This window comes from Nuphar pumila, chromosome 11, assembly GCF_984573655.1.
Source record: "Nuphar pumila chromosome 11, dmNupPumi1.hap1.1, whole genome shotgun sequence".
NCBI lineage: Eukaryota > Viridiplantae > Streptophyta > Magnoliopsida > Nymphaeales > Nymphaeaceae > Nuphar > Nuphar pumila.
The window spans coordinates 49,894,174-49,917,814 of NC_143259.1; the positions used below are offsets into that span (position 1 = coordinate 49,894,174).

The 23,641-nt window shown below is 37.8% G+C and overlaps 1 long non-coding RNA gene across 1 annotated transcript in view; it reads right to left on the bottom strand.

Moving 5' to 3' along the window:
- Positions 1-15,227, bottom strand: part of LOC149822363 (uncharacterized) — a 53,297-nt gene extending 38,070 nt beyond the window's left edge. Inside the window, exon 1 of the long non-coding RNA XR_016425919.1 lies at positions 15,105-15,227. This is a non-coding gene — a long non-coding RNA (uncharacterized LOC149822363). The remainder of the gene's footprint in view (positions 1-15,104) is intronic.
- Between the last annotated feature and the right edge of the window lie 8,414 nt (positions 15,228-23,641).

Below are 23,641 nucleotides of genomic sequence, written 5' to 3' on the forward strand. Positions count from 1 at the left end.
ATAGGGTCTCATGCGAACTGGAACTCCAGGTTAGAGTCCTGAACTCTTAGGACTCTGAAATTTTAAATTTTAACATCCAAATGAAAGAATTTTCAAAAGATTTTATCAAGAAATGATGAAATAAGTCAGAAAACACAGTCAGGGTTAGATTCCTAACTCGACCGAACTCTAAAATAGAATCCTGAACTAACTGGACTCTGTAAAATGACCTAAATTTCGAAAACAAACGAAAAAGATTGAGAATGGAAGTAAAACAGACTTCAAAACAGACTCCTGACTGGATTAGGACTCTGAGACAGAGTCCTAATCGGACTGAAACTTTCAAAAATTTGAGAAATTTAATGAATAGAGGAATTCAGAAGCGACACCACCACAATGGGTCTCATCTGTGAATTGAAATCGATTAAAATTTGAATTTGAAATGAATCCAGATTGTTTCCTTGAGAAAATATTTCGAAATATAAAGTCCTGGGGTTGGAAAATGACAGAGTATTGAATAAAAACCCAGATTTTGAAATTGATTTTGAAATAAAGCTTTAAAATTCAAATCTGGATTGAATGTTTTGAAAACAGAAGTGTTGGATCTCGAAAATGAGATGCAATGCTATGCAATGACATGCAATGCTATGCAATGACATGCAATGCTATGCAGAATACATGCAATGACATGCAATGATCTGTAGTGACTTATGAAATGGACAAACACTGGATGAGGGTGAAAATTTGGGGTGTTTAGAGATGCCCCTCTTTGCTGCTAAGCCGGTTAAAAGCCGAGCTTAGTGGCAAAGAAAACACACCAAATTTGGACTATAAAAATGCCCCAGTTAGATGAATCTGACTGGGTATGAAAGAATTAGTTCAAATGATGATGATAGATATGAAATGAAGAATAAAGAGAAAATTTTATTTTAAAAAGAAGTGAGATTCAGGTTTTGCCCTTAACCTGGATGAGACAAGAAATACCTCGTATGGAATGAAGCTCAGGCTTAACCCTTAACCTGAAAGGGGACGATACCTCATGGAAAAACGAGGCTCAGGCTTAACCCTCAACCTGAAAGGGGACGATACCTCATGGAAAAACGAGGCTCAGGCTTAACCCTTAACCTGAAAGGGGACGATACCTCGTGGAAAAACGAGGCTCAGGCTTAACCCTTAACCTGAAAGGGGACGTTACCTCGTGGAAAAACGAGGCTCAGGCTTAACCCTTAACCTGAAAGGGGACGATATACGGAGTCCTCGAATAAAGAAACCATGATGGGACCTTCGAATTCTGCACAATAAATCCGAGAGGGGTTTGCAAAAGGAAGAAAGGGGGTTCCCTAAAGCTTGAAAAGGGATTGATCTTGGACGTCTCATTGCTAAGACTGAATGGCTTTTAAGACAGATGACCTTTTGCGGAAAATTCAGGTTTAACCCTTAACCTGAACGGGAACTGTCTATGGTGGGACAGTGGGGAGCACAGGGAAGTGTGCGAATCTGAGAGCCCAGGCACTCAGATCAAAACAAGAAGGGAAGGATCTTGGACAACTCCCATCATCCGATCCTAAAAGGGATAACAACAACGCCTGGATACATCAAAATAAACATCAAGTTCTCACTTCATGTCAGGATAATTTAAAAAGATTGCCAATAAGATAAAAAAAAATTGTAGTTAATTCAAGAATGATAAGCACATATGTATATGAAAAATATTCCCTCTTTTCTACCTGAAGTATTACCTCCGACTGGGCTTAACTCCGTAGAATCAAGATTCGAATTCAAATTACTTGCAATTGACTTTCCTTCAAGGAGGCTATCAATTTCATTGATATGGACAAAAAAGAATGTATTCTTGATATTGCGAGAGCTATTAGCGAAAGGATATTGATAAAAGAATTTCACAAAATTAAAGAAGATTCTTGATAGATTCGGCAGTCTGATATCCTGGGATTTTTTTCTCATGATGAACTTTCTGCACTCTTTTTTGACAGAATTGGAGCTCTCTTGGATTTTTTGGGAATTACATCATCCTTCATTTTGGAGATGTCCTGGCTTTTCTCTCTTTATTTTTTTTGGAAGGGTACGTCACAAACTCCTTCATCTCAGAGATGTTCTGATCCTTCTTCTCTCTCAGGGATTATATTGACGGTTATTAGCTCATTGGTTGGGAATCTCTTGATGATAGCAGAAATTAAATATCTTTTAGGGTTTGTCGGTAGGCTCATCACACTCGCCTTCTTCTCGACGGTGATCTGAACTTTCCCTGGAAGGATCCATCACGAACTCCGTCATCTTGGAGATGATCCAAATCTTCTTTAGCCCCGGGGGTCGACTCGTCTAATTCGCCTTCATCTTGACGACAGTTGAGAGATCCCTTTTGCAGATATTTAATTGCAGCTTAGGTGATTAAGGAGATATGGAGATTGAGTGGATTTTTCTGTATCACCCAGGATATTTTGACTGCTTATTTTCCAAGAATGGTCTTTAAAAATATGCCATTGACTGCGATCAATATCAATCACTTCTGGCTTTGCAATAACATTGAATTTTCTTTGCTGGCCATATCGCGGATTTATTCTTCATCCTTTTGGTTGGCCAATAGAAAGATTTTGAATTTTGAATCCTTTTTCACAAAAGCTTTGTCCTTTCGGAAGTAATACTAAAGGTATTCTGAGGTACAATTTTATGCCGTAAAGATTTTGAGATCAACAACTATTTTTCATGACAAATTGGCAAAATATTCCTGAAATCCTTGGTGAAAGAAATCACTTGAGATCTAAATGACACATCCGTGACTAGATTCTTCTCTCCTTTCCCCAAAGGAGAGACTCAGAAATTGGAAATAGGATATTGGATGACCTGGAGATCAAAATTGTGATTTGGTCTACTGGAAGCGACATGGGTTCTGTAGGGATTCATCCTAAGAATGACATTGGTTCAATTGAGAATGACATTGGTTCACTGGGAACAACATGAGTTCGATAGGTATTCAGCCTAAGAACGGCATTGGTTCAATTGAGAACGACATTGGTTCACTGGGAACGACATGGGTTCTGTAGGGATTCATCCTAAGAATGACATTTGTTCAATTGAGAATGACATTGGTTCACTGGGAACAACATGAGTTCGATAGGTATTCAGCCTAAGAACGACATTGGTTCAATTGAGAACGACATTGGTTCACTGGGAACGACATGGGTTCTGTAGGAATTCAGCCTAAGAACGACATTGGTTCACTGGGAACGACATTGGTTCGATAGGTATTCAGCCTAAGAACGACATTGGTTCAATTGAGAACGACATTGGTTCACTGGGAACGACATGGGTTCTGTAGGAATTCAGCCTAAGAACGACATTGGTTCACTGGGAACGACATTGGTTCACTGGGAACGACATGGGTTCTGTAGGTATTCAGCCTACGAACGACATTGGTTCAATTTAGAACGGCATTGGTTCACTGGGAACGACATGGGTTCTGTAGGAATTCAGCCTAAGAACGACATTGGTTCAATTGAGAACGGCATTGGTTCACTGGGAACAACATGGGTTCAATAGGGATTCAGCCTAAGAACGACATTGGTTCAATTGAGAACGGCATTGGTTCACTGGGAACGACATGGGTTCAATAGGGATTCAACCTAAAAATGACATTGGTTCAATTGAGAACGACATTGGTTCACTGGGAACGACATGGGTTCTGTAGGGATTCAGCCTAAGAACGACATTGGTTCAATTGAGAACGACATTGGTTCACTGGGAACAACATGGGTTCGATAGGTATTTAGCCTAAGAACGACATTGGTTCAATTGAGAACGACATTGGTTCACTGAGAACGACATGGGTTCTGTAGGAATTCAGCCTAAGAACAACATTGGTTCACTGGGAACGACATGGGTTCAATAGGGATTCAGCCTAAGAACGACATTGGTTCAATTGAGAACGACATTGGTTCACTGGGAACGACATGGGTTCAATAGGGATTCAGCCTAAGAACGTGGATCAGGAGGATTTCAACCTACAAATCATATATCTAAAAAATACCAATCCAAAAGGAGTTCGACCTAAGGACTGTAAAGAATATTGGATCAGGAGGACTTCAACCTACAGATCGAAACTTTTGAGAACGAGATTGGTTCGAAAGGGGTTCAACCTATGAGCCGTATTGGTTTGACAGGCGTTCAACCTACAAATCACATTGACTCTGCAGGGGTTCGACCTACGAACTATCAATTCCATAGGGATTTAACCTAAGGATCACAATTTAAGGAGGAAGGGTTCAACTTATGGGTTTTGAATTTGGAAAATAAAAATTCTTGGTTCATGATTTGAATGGACCATCATAGTTAGCTTTTCAAAGCCTGTTTTCAGGATTAACCCCTTCTCCTGAGCGAGGCAGCTTGATGCAAATGCAGATGAATGCGAATGAATGCCTGCAAATGCAAATGAATGCAAATGTATGTAGAATGATATAAATGGGTGCACATGCGTGCAAAATGAGAGATTTGTTTGATCCTGCCTGCATACAGGATGTTTTGAAGACAATTTCCAAAGTAATGCCTCAGTGTAATGGGGGAATAAGAAAGGATAAGTAATTGATATTTGATGAGAATTCTCTGAGGATAACGAGGTAAAACTGACAATGAGCTTCTTGGTTGATCAGAGAGGCACTTTGAAAAAGGTTACCCCTTATAAGAATACATTTAAACATTTGCAAATGAAGAATATAAAAGATGACGCCAGGCCATAAGGAAGATTGACAAATTTATTAATGCATTGAAGAAGGAAATAACAAATTGATAGAAGAACTGAGACTACATTGTTGCTTCAAAATGACAAAACGATGAAAGTGACATAGTCTCGACATTGTCAATTTTTAGAAAACTTGCTCAGGATGGTCGACTGGTATTTTCCTCATCTTCAATAAGGATATTCTTGTCGATGCAATCTTGAATGATATTTTTCAGGACGAAACAATTCTCAGTGTCATGCCCTACTGCCCGATGAAATTTGCAAAATCTTTCTTTGAATCTACCCATGATTGTTGCGGGATCAGCTGCTTTAGGTAAACGGATCATATCTTTTGCAAGCATGTATTCCAGAACACTCTCTAGTGTTTGGTCCAGAGGGGTGAACTTTCGATCCGTACTCCAATCCTTGCGCTTTGGCTTTTCTTGATCTTTCTCTTTATGCTGAGGACTAGATTGAAGAGGCTTATCATTGTTGGAGAACTTTCCTTTTTGGCCCTTGGATCTCTCTGAATAGTGATCATGATTTTTCTTGTTGCTTTTGCTATCATTGGCAGAAAGAGTGAAGTGAGCCTTCTTCTTCTGCTCACTCTGATTGTTACCTTGTGTAAAGATGAAGCCTTCATAAACTCCATTTTCCATGCTTAGCTCGAGCCACTCGGCTCGTTCTGTCAGTTCGATGAAGGTTTTTGACGGTACCGTGGAAATGAGACCTTTCAAGGGTTGTGAAAAATTATTCAAGATTAGTGACAATGCATGCCCTTCTGATATCGGGTCTCTCATCTTATTGCAAGCTGACCTCCATCGGTGGATAAAATCTCGGGCCTTCTCGTTTTCTTTCTGCTTGAGGCCGCAAAGATGACTGAGAGTCGGGAGTGCTTCAGCATTGAATAGAAAGCGCTCAATAAATAAATTGACCACTTTATCGAACTCTTTCAGCTCTATCGGGTTGATATGCTCTGCATACCACTTTGCCGCAATACCCTCCAAGCTGCGAGGGAAGCAGAGAAATAAGGCACGATTGTTCCTCTTGAACCTGGAACATTCTGCGAAGAATAGGGCGAGATGTGCTTTTGGGTCACCCGAACCATCAAACTTGATAAATTTCTTGGGGAGATTATCAAGATCATCATCCCCATCCAGTCCATCATAGAAGTCTTCACTTGTAAAGACTCTTTTGCCCTTGTCACGAGTTTGAAGATCCTTAACTATTTTCATCACATCTTTGAGTTGTGACTGCGTAGGGTCGTCAACAGACTGATTCTTGGATTTGTAGGCCGACCCCTGCCCCTGAGTCGACCTTTTGAATTCTTGCTTGTTTTCATACTCTTTGTCAGTATCATCTGCTGATTCTGACTCATCAGACATTTCTTCATGACGATTCTGCTTTTTACTGATCTTCACATTCTTGACGGCATGACCCTTATCTTTCTGTTTGATCTGAGTCTGTTCAGCACTGGCTTCAGCTTGCTCTGCCAGCATCTTGGTCATCATTTTCTTAAACATGACGTACATCTGGGGATCCACGTCATCCTCTGCTTGCTGACCCTGACTACGGGGTGATTCCATTTCCTCTTCTGAAGCGACTGAGTACGCGACGCCTTCAACTGATGCGGCTTTTTTTCTGGATCTTGTATCAACCATCAGGTATCGCAAATGTTCTCTTGGGTGTTGTTGATGCTCTCTGCAGGGCAGAACTGATGGTTAGGCTTCTGAAGGAAATTTGGTTTGGAGGAAAATATTTGTTGAGAATTTTGGTAGACAATTGAAATAATATCCCATTACTAGGGATTGAGTCGTCGCTGGGATTACGGCAATTGCGTTGCTATTCTTTGCAAGATAAACAACTGAAAATATGCCTTGTTACCTAGGCGAGGTCGTCAAACCAATGTAAAATAAAGGAATTTTTATAGAGAGGAAAAACATGATTTTATCAATAATACACTTGACAGAGGGGAGGGGGACAGACAATTTTCCACCACTCCAGATAATCAGAAGATACACGAGGACCAGGAAAAATAGTAAGACTGACAAAAGAATCCCAGCCATGTCTGGCAGAATGGTATGCTCCGGACCACTGATCTGATGCGAGGTCGAATTCTGGCAGAACCCCGACTAGTGGACGAATCTCTATGCGCTTCTGCCTCTGAGAGAACTGCCTGACACACCGCTCTGGATGATAATATGCGCAGAAAAATGGGCCAAGTAGCCTGAATCGCTTGTCGTATACATAAGTATATCTGGGAGGTGATTCTTGACGATCAAAGTAGTCCCATACGACTTCTTCCTCCTGAAGGTTGTCGATCAAGAACCGGTATCGCGCAACTGGAAGAAGCTTCTCTCCATTGTATCTGAATGAACTGGCTCGGACTGGCACATGCCGGAGGAACCAAGATTGCAAGGCATAGGTGCACCCTTCGACTAGAATCGATTCTCCGAGTGCGAAATGAGTCAACCCTCGGTATAGAAAAGCGAGTGCGGCCATGGCTATCGAGAGGCGGCTGGTCTGTCGACTTCCCCATCTCTTCATAAGCTGAACTATTCTGATATCCATGTAATTCCGTCCGTCGGGAAAAAAAGCTAATCCCACCGTGCACAGAACCATCGCGTGCTGAATTCTCTCTTGAGCTGTCCTAGACAACGAACTGACTTCCACAAATGCCCCATGTTGTCTGTAGATTTCGAGCAGATCCACATATTCATTTCCATCTTCTTCAATCAATGGCCAAGACTTGCGTCCTGTCATGCGAGCTAATGCATCCTTAGGGTCCAGACCCTTAACATTAATCAGGAACTGTTTCTCCAATGGATCTCCAGGCTGACCGGCTGGCTCGGACAATCCCATAATCTCTGAAAATTCATCCATCAGTACTGTCATCTCGCCCCACGGGAACCAGAAGGTAGAAGTGCTCGGATTCCACCGCTCTGCTAGTGCATGGATCAAGTTGCCGTTGACTGTCTGCTTTCCCACTGCGGACGCCAGTTCCAATCCACACTCGTCCAGATGGTCCGAAAACATACGAGAGAAGTTCTTGAACCATGAATAATACCACCGGGGAAAGAAAGATCCGGTGCTGAGGACTCGATGTTCGGGAAGACTTTGTCGCACCTCGTAGGAGATGTGACCCTCAGGGAAGACTGAATCAAGCTGACTGGATGCCATCAGACTGGAAGACATGGAAATTGGAATAAGACTTGGAAAATACAAGAATTTTGAGGAAAATGCAGGCAGAATAAAGCAGGAAATTCGAGATCCAGAAGACAGGAAAGATGGGAAATCACCTGGAGTTTTGAAGGAAATGGAGGAACTTTATGAAAATCGTCCAGGGTTTAATGAAATATAAGGAAGTACTTTATAAAATGAAGTATTTTGAAAATCGTCCAGGATTTAAAACATGGACAGTACATGGACATGGACTGGGGAATTTTGAAAAATCGTCCAGTATTTTTAGAAAATATGAAAAATAAAAAGGAAATAACATATTCAATCAAATTCTGCATAAACAAGTATGCACATATAGCATTCCCTAAAAGCTGACTCTAGATGCACAAATTTTGAAATGGCTGTAGGACCTTAATCCTAACTCTAAGGTTCAGATCAACTGTATTCAATCCAGTTATGCCTATATACTCAAGCCAAGGCTCGATGTACGTGGCATAAAATCAAATTCTCCGGTTCTAGGTTCAAGTTTTCCAACATCCTTGAGCACCTGCCGATATACGTTGGACTATGGCCCTTGGTACGTGGCAGGGGGTTTTCACCCAAATAGGTGGCCCAGTTGTGAGGCTCTGTCCTGAACTATGGTTCTGGAAGAGAGCCCAGCAACGTGAAGACCGGGACAATATAGGTGGGGTGGTTTTTGAAAACATGAGCACATGCAATCAAATCAGAAGGCTCTAAAACCTAAAGAGATAGAGATTTTGAAAATTTTGAAGGAGCAAACATTGTTTTCAATCAAGCCTAGATTGAGGAGGGTTGTATTAGACCTAAGTCTATGTGAGCATGAATAATTCTCCTCAATATGGTTCTACCAAACCATACCTAGTCTATATGCATTCCATGTCAGCTGGGTTCAAGTCTAGGCTCCTAGGTTCACATGATATCATAAAGCAAAGCTGACATTCCATGGAAATCGATTTTGACAATTTGAACTAAGTAGAGCATTAGATTGATCAGGCAAAGACAGGTCCCATCACGGTCGCCAAACCTGTTATCATCGCAAAATTTTAACTTTTGCAAATCAAACTGACCTTTGAAAAAGATTTTTGAAAATAACTCGCCTCCGTTTTAAAATGCGGGAAAATTCCGTAGAATGGGACTCGCCTGTCGGTACGAGGTTCAACCGTTCCTGCCACCTTTAACAGGGGTAATCGAACCAAGGATCAATCTTATGCTCTACTCTATTCAACTTGCCTAAATCATATTCTAATTTCTAAATGCACAAAGAATCAGGCATGTGCTATGAATTTTCAGAAAAATGCACATTTGAAAACATGATGTTTGCTTTGAATGATTGAAATATTTAGAAAATGTAAATCTTGGAAATGATATCACATGAGAAATCGTGAAATGGGATTTGAAATATACTTCTGAGAGAAATAAAAATCGATTTTGAGGAATCCTTGATATTTGGTGAAAATCGATTCTGAGAGACTTGGTTTCTCTGAATTCAAACTTGGAAATTGAAATTCTAACTTAGAAAATTTGAATTTGGAACTTGGGAAATACTTGAAATATTCTTTGAAATTCAATGCTTTTGGGAAAATCGATTTTGCTATAAGACTTGGGAGATTTTGAGAAATTCAATTTCCTTGACTTGGATTTTGAATTGGAGTTGACAAATGCATGAAATGAATGAATATGGATTTGAGGAATTGAGAAATACTTTTTGTATTTTTGAGAAATGCAGTGCATTTTGAAGTTAGCCTAAGAGTGTAGGCTGAATGTGGCTAATGTGAAGATCATAAATCTAAGTATCATTCATATTCTGACTATGGCCATAAATACAAATTCCACCAAGTTTATAAACTTCATAGAAGCTAGTGCATGTGCCATTCGTGTAGACCATGGTGAATTTGTAAAAATATGCATGAATCATCATCCATCACACATTAACATTATTTAAAAAAATAAACTATATGCAATGCAACCTAAGCTAAGCAGGAAATGTAAATTCTTATTCCAAAGTTTAATTACAAATTACATCACTATTGAAATTTAAATACATGAAAAATAAAGTCTTCAATGTACCTGCAAAACTAGAAAACTTGGTTAATGAATATATGTTGGCTTTTCTAGATTTATCCAACAATATCAGGAAATTGTTGGATTTTGCTAGATATAAGCCTCTTCCTTTATTCCCTTAAATAAAAATGATAAAGTATGAAATAAAATGGAATAAATATGAAAGAGAAGATATGGAATTTCAAAATTGGGGTCGAAATGACCAAAATACCCCTCATAACAAGACTATGGTCTTGAAATTAGGGTTTTTAGAAAGATATTTTGATAAAATGCAAGTTTTGAAATTTGAATGGAATAAACTCAAACCAAATATGCTATGACATGATTAAAAATATGAAATTAGGGTTAGAGATTTCGAAATTTAGGTCAAATGACCAAATTGCCCCCGATAGCAAGACTATGACCTTGAAATCAGGGTTTTTAGAAATAGATTTTTGGTAAAAACTTAGGTTCTATGCACTAAATGAAATCAAATGAGCATCAAATTAAACCTAAAGCATCCTAATATGATTATGAACATGATTAAACCCTAAAAACATATGCTTATGCACGAAAATCCAATAATATCTCAAAAACTGTGATTTTAGCAGTGTTTTGGATCTTTCAGGAACCCGATTTTGCAATTTGCTTAATTCATCCATCAAATGGATTCCAAAATCCATAAAAATTGGTACCTGCACTTGTTATAACCCTAATGTCGAATTGGAATTATAAAAATAATTTTTTGACATTAAATTAATGCGAAAATTGCATTAAACCCTAAAAATATGCTATTTTTGACCTAATTCACCAACCAATTTCAGTCCAAGACCTGAACCAGGGGTCAAATCTCCATGGAAATTTATGCAATTTTACAGAGACTAACTAAGAAGAAAAACAGAGATTTCCCAATTTACAGATTGGAAAAAGCATCTCCGGTTAGGGAGAAACCCTTCCGGCAATCTGTGCTAACATATTTCACTCTTAACAGGGATTAAAACAGCTATTCCAGATTGAAAATACAGGAATAAATAGCAATCTTAAACAAAAATTTCTGAACTTTTAGTGGTGAACATTAGACATAAAAATAACAATACTCACTTTTTACAGATCTAAAATCGGATCTGTGGTTTGGGATTTATGACTAACACAAGTCTGATTAGGGTTTTGGTAAACCCTAACGAGTTTTAAAATTAAAAACAGATTCTCTAAAAAGGGAAAAATACTAAACAGTGATCAAAAAATTCAAAAATTTCCCAGAAGACAGATCTATTCAATGTGAATCCATATCACTTTACAGATCTAAAATCGGATATAAGATGAGAGAAATATCATCACAGCAACTTACCTTCTTAATTTTAACCACGATTTTAAAACTTTAAAAACCCGATTTGATGTCTGATTTTTTTAATAGGGTTCCCAAGATTCAAAACCTCTGATTTTTCTACAGTAACTCAATAACTCATGCATGCATCACATATAAAAAAATCAGAAATAAACAATGAGAACTTCAATCCGAAATAACATTATCTTTACTGTTCTAAACCTAAAACACACAGAAATTTAAGAAACTTGAAAACCCATGCATTAACTAATGTAAATAAATAAAATAAACCATAAAACAGTAAATAAAACTTATTTCTATGCTATAGAACGTAAAACAAACATGAATAAACCATGAAAATAAATTAAAAACAGGGAATCAATGGCTGTAATTTGATATCACCTTTAAAACATAGATTTAACCCATTAAAAAGGATAAATCATATATTTTATTGGTTAATAATGCAAAGAATCATGTTAAAATCAATTCTAATGGATTAAAATCTCTGTAAATCATCCAAAACAGGGTTAGATCACCTTCTTGGAGTGTTCTTGCTGATTCTTGATGGTTCTTGAGGTTGAATCCATGGTTTAATCCATGAAGGGGATGACACCAATGGCTAAAATTGATTTAAAACATGAAAAAGTATTAAATAAAACTGAAAAATATTAAAAATATTACCTTGGTGCTTGCAGCTGCAATGGAGGAAGGTGGATGTGCTGGAGAGGAGAGAGAGGCCACAAAAATTTGAGAGAAAAGAGCCCTCCTTTTGGCCCCCCTTAGGTCCCTTTTTATAGTTTTTCAAAAAGTCACTTAATTAGGGTTAATTAAGAGGTTTTTCATTTTTTAGGACTCTTTCTAATAAATCCACTAAAGGCAACGATTTTTTGTGGTTTTCTAACCTAGGTGGGACTCTAATTAATCCCTAATTAGCCCCTAACTAAACCTAGAAAACCCCCAAATGTGATGCCACTTGGCATCTTTCACATTTGGGTTTTTAAAACACCTTTAAAAACATTTAAAAACACTAGTTTTAAAAACTAATTTTCAAAATGAGTTTTCAAAATGGTTTTGACTCTTCTAAACCTCTAACACTAACCAAGACATCAACTAACCCTAGTCTAGCCCTGACTTACTCGAATATGGCGCCACCCCGAGTGGGCCCTACTTGAGTTTTTCAAAAAGTGATTTTAAAACTTGAAATTGAAGGAGTTTTCAAAAGATTTTCAAAAGTAAACTTAAAATTAGGATTTTTGAAATGGCATAAGGTCCTAACTGAGTTAGAATTCCTCTGGATATGGTGCCAACTAAGTGGGCCCACATCGAATTTTGAACATTTTTGAAATAAACACTGAAAATGGCTTTTAAAAAAGGGTTAAAATTGACATTTGAAATTCAAGATTTTTAGAAAATAGGGTCTCATGCGAACTGGAACTCCAGGTTAGAGTCCTGAACTCTTAGGACTCTGAAATTTTAAATTTTAACATCCAAATGAAAGAATTTTCAAAAGATTTTATCAAGAAATGATGAAATAAGTCAGAAAACACAGTCAGGGTTAGATTCCTAACTCGACCGAACTCTAAAATAGAATCCTGAACTAACTGAACTCTGTAAAATGACCTAAATTTCGAAAACAAACGAAAAAGATTGAGAATGGAAGTAAAACAGACTTCAAAACAGACTCCTGACTGGATTAGGACTCTGAGACAGAGTCCTAATCGGACTGAAACTTTCAAAAATTTGAGAAATTTAATGAATAGAGGAATTCAGAAGCGACACCACCACAATGGGTCTCATCTGTGAATTAAAATCGATTAAAATTTGAATTTGAAATGAATCCAAATTATTTCCTTGAGAAAATATTTCGAAATATAAAGTCCTGGGGTTGGAAAATGACAGAGTATTGAATAAAAACCCAGATTTTGAAATTGATTTTGAAATAAAGCTTTAAAATTCAAATCTGGATTGAATGTTTTGAAAACAGGAGTGTTGGATCTCGAAAATGAGATGCAATGACATGCAATGCTATGCAATGACATGCAATGCTATGCAGAATACATGCAATGACATGCAATGATCTGTAGTGACTTATGAAATGGACAAACACTGGATGAGGGTGAAAATTTGGGGTGTTTACAGGTGGATAGACCTGCTAATTGAGACCTTATTGTTGAATGTAATATCCATCTATAAAGTTTTGTAAGGTAAGGATCTCTGTTGTACATATATTTTTTATTAATTGAAGGGGAACTAACCCCAGCACACCCTCGTGATCTTATTTCTTTTGGCGTCAGGAAAGGATCCTTAGGGTATGTTTGGCTGCTCCTTTCACAAATAAAAAAGAATCACATGAGAATTAAAAGAAAACGAGACTCAAAATCACATGATTTCAATTCTCATGTGATTTTATTTTTCATATTGGTTTGATGTGAGGAAAGAAATCCCATTTGCATTGGTTTTTAGCAAATAAAAAAACAAAAAATGATCGTAATGTATTGTACGGTTAATTTGACACAATTTTTTAAATACCTTATAATTTTTTATATTTTTTTCATGTTCAAAATCGTAAATATTTATATTTATGTAAACTTTCTATACATGTGAACTTCCTCTCAACATGTAACTTTTTTTGCAGAACAATCTTTTTTTTCAAATCTATATTTCTTCAATCTGACATTAAAAACTTGTATTTTTTTAATCGTTGAAAAGTTGAGACATAAGACAATAACTTTCATGTTTTGAGTCTGAACCAAAAACCCTTTTAGGGTTTTCATTTTTGAATTTCAAAATGGGAATAGAAACATAATCAGCTGAATGAAACAACTAAATAATCTATATTCAAAAGATGTTTCAACTCATAAAATGAAGGATTCTAGAAAAACATAAAAGAAAAAAAAAACTAAATAAAAATATCTTTCTAACAACACTTGATTCGTTAGAAAATGACTAACACTCAGATATAGCCCTGACAACGTTCCTAAAATAAGAGATAAAGAGGTGTGGTTGTGCCTTTTCGGTCTGTTCTATAATATTTTTTGATTACCTGTGTCAAAAATTTAAAAAAATAAAAAATAATAAATAAAATGAAATATTAGTTTTTCAACTTCACCAAAATCACCTTAATCTAACGAATAATTTAGGAGAAATGTTTTTTATAAAAATAGACTATTAAATATAGGCAAGGATGAGAAAGTCTAAGTAAAATAAGAAAAGATGTGGAAAACAGTTTTGAGAGAAAATTCACTTATATTTATGAATTTCGCATATGTGAAAAATAAATAGGACATTTCAAAAAAACATGTGATTTTATCGTACAGTATAGTTATTTTCCGTAAAAAGAATGGGGGTGATCGTATTAGAGCCAGCAAGGAGGGAAAATAGATCACCTCATTTCAGCCTAAAAACAGGCCGGACTGCCTGCTCTACCTCGCCCACAAAAGAAACAACAAAAAAAAGAGAAAAAGGGCCCCTTTATGCCGAAGCAGGTTGAGGAGAGTAGCTCGTCTGTTTCTGGCGAGCTTTACCTCACCTCATTCCAGCCTAAAAGTTGAGGCAGTGAGAAGAGTTGAGCTCGCCCGACTGCATGCTCTACCTCACAGAGGAAATAAAAAAAGAAACCAAAAAGTACCTCACAGAGTAAAAAAAACGAAACCAAAAAAAGAGAAATGGGCCCCTTTTTTGCCCCAGTAGGGAGGGGGCTGATGGAGCTCGCCAGTGGTGATTTCTGGCGAGCTCCACCTTGCCTCATTTCAACCCAACAAATAGGGCAGTCAGAGGAGTAGAGCTCTCCGGCCAAGCTCCTCTTCGCCTAAAAGAAAAATCACTGCATACCTGGATGACTATTCAGGCCACGTTATGCTTACGGCAGGCAGTCCAGCATGGTCCTGTGAGTTGCTCAGTTATGCTGTAGTTGAACCCCAAAACCCCCGTAACCCCTTTTAATGGTGGTAGTAGATATTGGGGCTCAGCCCCAACGTCTATTTTACTGGAGGGAGGAGGAGAATTATGATTCTAAATCTCAGGGAAGCAGATCAGGTCATGCTGAAAATGAGCGTTTTTGCTCATGCTGACATCGTGGCCATCCGATGTGCATTTTAAAAAGCTCAAAAGTCAACAAAACCACGTGGCATTCATCCAAAATGCAAACAGACGGCCACGATGTCCGCATGAGCAAAAACGCTCATTTTCAGCATGACCGGATCTACTTCCAAATCTCACCTGGTTTGGAGAGAAACGGAATCAAATATAATTCAGTTTCTCGTACTATCCACCTGGTTTGGTTAAGCTGTCAAATAAGATTTTGAATCTCATTTAAACGAGAATCCAAATCTCATGAAGCCCAACCAAACATACCCTTAATCTTCTGTAACCACAGGCAGTTAATCTCCATAGCATAACATTTTCTTGATGGGCACCTATGTCACAAAGACACGTAGACACGAGAACACATGTCGACTCGAAAATTAAAACGAAAAATAGAACCATCGCTCGTGTCACTTAATACACGTACACCACCAAAATGGCATGTCCCTGTGAAATAGATGGGCTCACAACTGGTGAACATCTACGTTTTAATTTACAATGACATCAGATTCTTTAATCTACGTACAAGGATTCTGTTAAGGAGGCAGACACTTGTCATGTGTTATGTCACAAGGACACAGCGCAAATAACACAAGATATACCAATTTTGCATGCTTTTCATTAAAAATAGTATATAAGTGGACATGACACGTTGTCAAGTTGGACCACCGACTGTGACATATTCAGCTTATCTATAGGCAACAGGATTATTCATATCCTTTAGCACTTTGAGATTTTGCAAATTAAAATGTTAACGACGCTTATATATACTATACTTTATGCCTATTCAGAAATACATACTTGTGAGGCATTTGAGAGCCTTGAATCTCAAATCTGAGGATCTGAAGTGGTATAGGTCTTGTTGATGCGCCTCGGACCTCACGCATAGATTCAAGGCTTCTCATACATGAGATTTGATTTGAGAACCCTCGTATAAAAGAGAGTGAAGGGAAAAGAATCTGGGAATGATTGTTTCTCAAATCCGAGGATCTCCCCTGGATTTGGGACCGGAAGGACTCACATGCCTTTTCTCACTCAAATCCGAGATTCTCCCCAGGATTTGGGACCGGAAGGATCTCCCTGGATTTGGAACATGAGAATGGAAGAGGGGGGGGGGGGGGGGGCGCCGCAGGCGCTTGGAATGTGGTTGCTAACAGCCGTTGGGTGCGGTGGATGCACAAAACACCATCAGAGAACAGGAATGGGGGGGGGCTAACCCTGACTCTCTCTCTCTCTCTTTTTATTCTTCTTTCTTCATTCTTCTTCTTCCTAGGTTTTTTCATATGAAATCCCCAACACATAAAGTACACAATATAATCACTCAATTTCATATTTGTCATGCTATGGTCCTTTAGACCCTCACCAGCCTCTTGCTTGTTAGGCGATCATCAACATTACATGATTTCAATAAGGTGCCAAAATGTGTTTCGAGGTTACCAGATACCTCTCATCCGATCATCGTAACACCAATGTGATGTACCTATCCAAAGGTACGGCCATACCTGTTAAAAGGTACGACTACGATAAAAAGGGAAAACGATTTCTCAAAAAAAAAAAACCAACATTTATCTTTTATAAAAGAAGTGATACAATAATGACTCAGTTTAATAAGATCAAGTCTTTTAAATTATATTAACAACAATGGCATATTGCACGATACGAGATTGCCTCGGATCTCTCATCCGATCATCGTAGTACTACCATGCCACGCATGTCTACAAGTACGTTACGGCGAAAGGAGGTTAGGTTTCTCAATAAAAACCCCAACACAAAAATTACACTAGGATTTAATGTAAATCAAAAGATGCTCAGATGTCATACACTCTTTTGGAGTGACGATATAATATTGTATGTAGGAGATCGCTACGGATCTTGCTTCCGCTTTCCAAAGACAATAATTTGGGAGACTTTTGTTATATTGCAAGTCCCAAAACCTTCGAGCTTGCTTTGCAAGACTGCGCCTTCGATAAGTTATAACCCTTTTCAGATTTTCTGAATTATATCAAAATATCAAATTAGAGTTGTAAAGCATTCTAATTGAAAGTGCTGACTTGAAAAACTTAGTTGCACTTTCACAACCTGCGAGACTTCCAATCTTCGCTTTTGCAAAATGGTGCATTTAAAAACTAGATTCACATAAGGAATCCATGTTACTTCGGCTGTTGCAGCTGCCATTGATCTATATTCTGTTTTTGTGCTCGACTTGGCTATGGCCTTTTGTTTCCTACTACTCCAGGAGACAAGATTTAGGCCAATGAAAACATAGTATCCTGAGACTGATCTACGCTCATCTGGATCTCCTACCCAATCTATATCTGTGTAAGTAAGAAGTTCATGCATGTGATGGCCATACATACTCTTTCTGTACAAGAGACAATCTCCAATAGTTCCCTTTAAATATCGAAGAATGCATTTACCAGCTTCCATATGTCCAATATGCGGTTCATGCATGAACTGAGATACCTGATTGACCGAATAGACAATGTCAGGCTGAGTGAAGGTAAGATATTGAAGCATTCCTACTACTCTGCGATATCATGTAGGGTCCACATACAAATCTCCATCTTGGGAGCTGAGTTTCTGATGAAGTACACTGGGTGTGCTTAGAGGCTTGCAATCTGTTATACCTGCTTTGCTAAGAACATCAATAGTATACTTGTGTTGAGTAAGTGTCATGCATCCAGGAGTCCTGTCAACTTCTACTCCAAGGAAGTATCGCAGTTTACCAAGATCTTTCATCTTAAATCTATGATTCAAAGTTTCTTTTACTTGTTCAATATGTACATCAGAGTTACCGGTGATGATAATGTCATCTACATATATCAATAACAGGGTAACTATATCTTTGCATTTGAATATGAAAAGAGAATGGTCAAGAAGAGACCGACTAAAACCATATTTTTCTACTTCAAGAGAGAAACTGTCAAACCAAGATTGAGATGCCTACTTCAGACCATATATAGCTCTCTTTAACCTACACACGTATTCTTTGGAATTCCCTTCGGCAAACCCAGTAGGTTGTTCCATGTATACTTCCCTTTCAGAGTTCCATGGAGAAATGCATTTTTTACATCCAGTTGATTGAGAGTCCACTGGTGTTCAACAACCAATGATAATATAATGCGGATAGTGCCCATTTTCATGACTAGACTGAAGGACTCATCATAGTCTAGTCCTTGCTTCTGTGTGAAGCCTTTGGCAACCAGTCTAGCTTTGTATCGTTCGATAGTACCATCCGACTTGTACTTTATTTTATATACCCACTTTAAACCAATCATATTTCGATTGTTTGGTCTGGGAATAATATCCCAAGTGCCACACTCATGAAGAGCCTCTATTTCTTCATTTATAGCTTCAATCCATCTTTTAGAATTTATTGCTTGATAAAACGTGGTGGGTTGATCTTCCTTTCTCAAAGAGGTTAAGAAGAGTTGAAAATTCATTGTGAAGTTCTCATAACTAACCCACCTATCAATAGGGTGTTGAGGCCGGGTAGACCTTCTGTGAACAGGAGATTGAATGGAAACAGAAGGAGAATTCAATTCCTTATTAGAGGGAAATAGAAGGAGAATTTAATTCCTTATTAGAGCTGGGGAAATGTCTCCTTCTCACGTTGAGAGTAAACAATGCCTTTATACCTGTCGGGGGCCAATGACAGTTCAGAGATCACATTTTCCTGAATTCTTTGCACTGCAGTGGACACATTTCCCTCATCTCTTTGATTACATTCTAAAGAACAAACACCATCAATACTAGAAAAGAGATCTGAGTTCAACCAAGGATGATAAATTTCAATTTCAGGAGGAGTGTCAACATTATGACCAAAATTTGATTCATCAAACACAACATTTCTAGATATCTTGATGCGCTTGCTCACGAGATCATAGCATCTGTATCCTTTGTAATCATCAGCATATCCCACAAATCTGCACTGCAAGAATTTATCCTGAAACTTGTTCTGCATTGAACTGTCAATATGAACATAACATACGCACCCAAACACACGCAGATCATGATAATTTGGGTGCACACCATTCAGAGAGAAATGGGGTGATTTGTTTTCCAAGATATTCATGGACAATCAATTTATAAGATAGATTGTCGTATGAAAAGCCTTTGCCCAGAAGGTAACTGGAAGATTGCTATCATGCATCATGCTCATTGCACTTTCGATAATATGGTGATGCTTGCGTTCAACAATTTCATTCTGTTGAGGTGTATGAGGGCAATACACCTGCCTACTTATTTCATTTGTCTGGACGAAATTAATAAAGTCATTTGAAGAGAACTCACCCCCTTCATCACACTGGAAACAAGTAATATTCCTAGAGAATTTATTTTGAACAAAAGAGTAAAAATTCTGAAACAATTTAAAGGTTTCATATTTATTTTTCATAAAGAAGATCCATGTATATCAAGAATAGCTATCGACAAAAATGAGATAATATTTAGTGCCAGACATGGAAGGAACTGGAGCCGGACCCCAAACATCAGAACATATAATTTCAAATGGTTTTGAAGCTCTTTTATTAATGGAATGAAAAGGAAGAACATGACTCTTACACTGAAGACAACTAGAACACTTTTTATTATTGACACTTAAATTCAGACTTGACTTAGGAATAAGACTGCTTGAAACAAGCTTATCAATAAAATGACTACTACAATGACCCAGACGACCATGCCAAAGATTCAGCTTAATACATTCAGAAATATTAAGAACACTCTCAGGAAGAGTTGAAGATGATGATGTGAGCTTCAAGATGGAATCAACCGGCTGAACACGAGAGGAAGGATTCTCTTGGAACACATACATATTCCCTTGTCATTTTCCTTCAGTGAACGTTTCCCTCGTGTGAAGGTCCTTAACATGAACAAAAAATGAAGTAAACTCAACTGAGGCATTGATGTCATTGACAAGTTTAGAAACTGAAACAATATTCTTCTTGATATTAGGAACATAAATGACATTTGAAAGAGCTTGGGCATAGTAATTACAAAATTTTCAATGTGTGAAATATGGTGATGAGACCCATCTCCAGTGGCAATACTATTTCTACCAACATAAGGAACAAGATTTAAGAGCTTACCAGCATCACCAGTGACATGAGTGACTGCATCAGAATCAACATACCAAGTACCTTGATCATTCTGTTTGATGTTCAATTCAGCTAAGGCAGATAACAACTCTTTGACTTCTTCTGTATTCTTCAATGTATATGTTCTCTTTCTTGCCTCCAATTTGTTTTCCCTTATTTTGCGGATTATAGCAGCAATTCGCTTTGATGTGTCCCCTTTTGTTACAGAGAAAGCATGTAGTTATTGTTCGTTGCCTTTGCAGATTAGGAGGCATACTGAGAGTAGGTAATATTCCATGAGCTCCTTGTCCATTCTTCTCTTGACCTCCCTTTTCCTGAGATTCATACTTGCCACATCCTCGGCCATAAGTAACTCATGTAGCAAGAACATCATGTGCTCCAATGGGATTGTGAGAACCTTCGAAGAATCCCTTCAAGGTCATCTCATACTGTAAGAGCTTAGCACGAAGATCTTAAAATGTAGGTAAGTCTGGCAAACACAGCAGAGAGGTAACCATCATATGATAATCGGGTCCCAGCCCACTCAAAGTCTGTTGCACCATATCTTTGTCACTGACGGTGCAACCCACGATGGCCAACTGATCCGTGATAGTTTTCATTTTGTTTAGGTACTCCATGACTTTCATAGAGTCTTTTCTCAACATTTGAAACTCTTTCTTTTAAAATAAAATTCTAGCCTGAGAAACTTGAGAACAAGTCTGAACAAGACGATGCCATAACTGCATAGCTGAGCAGTCATCTGGGATTGCCACAAGCACCTCCTGTGACAGAGTGGAAGTGATGTAGGCAACCAAAGCCTGATCTCGCTTCATCCAGAAGACATACTCTGAATTTTTAACAAAGGTAATTGAATTGTCACCCTCCCCATTCTTGCCTTCTTGTGAGATGAACTGTGGAAGAATAGGAACAAATCGATCCAGATGTCCAGAAAGATCCTGACTTCTTATGAATGGGATGATTTGTCTCTTCCATGTTAAAAAGTTGGAATTGTTCAGTTTCTCAGAGACAAGCTGACTGAGAAAGTTGAAAGAAAGGACATATTGCGAAGACGAAGATGAATCCATAGTCAATGGAAGAGAAGGATAAGGAGACCGAAAACTGAAGTCGCTTTTGAGCAAGCAGAATAATAAAAAAAAAACTTAGAACAAATAATGGAGTTTCAGAGAACTCGATTCTCGGTTGTTGTTTTTTTACTGCAGACCCGAGACAAAGAACAAAATATTCAGTAAAGAAAAGAAAAAAGTGTTGTAAAGGAAAATAAGCAGCGATCAGCAAGAAAACTCGTTAATATGCAAATAACGTGTTTTCTTTCTAAAAAATATGAAATTACAAAGTGGAGAGGTAGATATAGGGATATTAATCAATCAAGGTGGAACATAAATCTATTTAGATCAGATTCAATTCTAACGTCAATATGAAGAAAAGAAGAACAAGTTTGACGTGATTTCAATCTTTAAAATCATGCAAACACATATTCTAATATGTATGGGATAAAGGAGATTAGTGAGAGAAAAGAGATGCAACAATATGAAAGAAAAAAATAATGAAGAAAGAAACAGACATGAGAAGAAGAAATGAAATATTATGGATTGTGAAGAAAGGAAGAAACGATGTGAACCGAGAAAAATACCTTAGATGATAGCAAAGAGGCTGAACGCGATCTTTAAGGAAGGATCTGAAGCTCTGATACCATGTTAGAAATGGTAATCCACGGTTAGTCATAAGAGGAAGAGGAGTAGAGGGGGAGAGAGAAGTTGGTGGCTGCAGAAACCTAAAGAATAGGGTCTGCATTTTCAATTCATTATATATATACACATACAGTTTGATTATGGTACAAAAATACCCTTTACATAAGGGATGGAAATTACAGCATGCCATTAATGACATTAATGATCATGTGTTAAATAAAACACTAAAACACATAGGGATTGGGTCTCGGTTCTGAGATCCAGACCCATCTTTTCAGACAGATTATGTAGAGAATTAGCGAATAAATACTCTGATAGTCTTAGGTTAAGACTTTTTGTGCATTTCAGTACGTATTTTGTCAAGCAAAAGTTTATCAATGAAATTACTATGAATTTTGTCTAACCTAGACCCTTATGATTGTGATGCTTATGTTAGCGTATAGGTGAATGACATATCACGCCTACGAATGATTAGTTCTGACTTTTAGGTGAGTGATACCTTTCGACTGCAAACATTAATTTTTGAATGATACATCACACCTACGTAGTTGTATTGCGAAGGATTGCATTGTGATTGTCTGAATAAGTATATTAAAGAGTCATGAATGTCTAACTAAATTACTTAGGAGGTATGTGTGTGTGTTTCACGCTGAATACAGTCGAATGTGATTTGATGTAAAAATTGTAAATGCTTATGAAGATGATGCAATGATCTGAATGTCTTAGAGATATATAAACTTGAATCCTACGTGCATAACTCGAACTACGTAGGAGTGACGTATGTTGAAGTTTAGTTGATTCATATTACATAATGTGTGTGTTCTCATGGGTATAAAACTCATGCTCTGTTTATGCATGCTTTGAGGTCCTAGTTGAGGAATACTATGTTCAACTAAACAATGAATTTTCAACTCTTCTTAACCTCTTTGAGAAAGGAAGATCAACCCACCACATTTTATCAAGCAATAAATTCTAAAAGATGGATTGAAGCTATAAATGAAGAAATAGAGGCTCTTCATGAGTGTGGCACTTGGGATATTATTCCCAGACCAAACAATCGAAATATGATTGGTTTAAAGTGGGTATATAAAATAAAGTACAAGTCGGATGGTACTATCGAACGATACAAAGCTAGACTGGTTGCCAAAGGCTTCACACAGGAGCAAGGACTAGACTATGATGAGTCCTTCAGTCTAGTCATGAAAATAGGCACTATCCGCATTATATTATCATTGGTTGTTGAACACCAGTGGACTCTCAATCAACTGGATGTAAAAAATGCATTTCTCCATGGAACTCTGAAAGGGAAGTATACATGGAACAACCTACTGGGTTTGCCGAAGGGAATTCCAAAGAATACGTGTGTAGGTTAAAGAGAGCTATGTATGGTCTGAAGCAGGCATCTCAATCTTGGTTTGACAGTTTCTCTCTTGAAGTAGAAAAATAGGGTTTTAGTCGGTCTCTTCTTGACCATTCTCTTTTCATATTCAAATGCAAA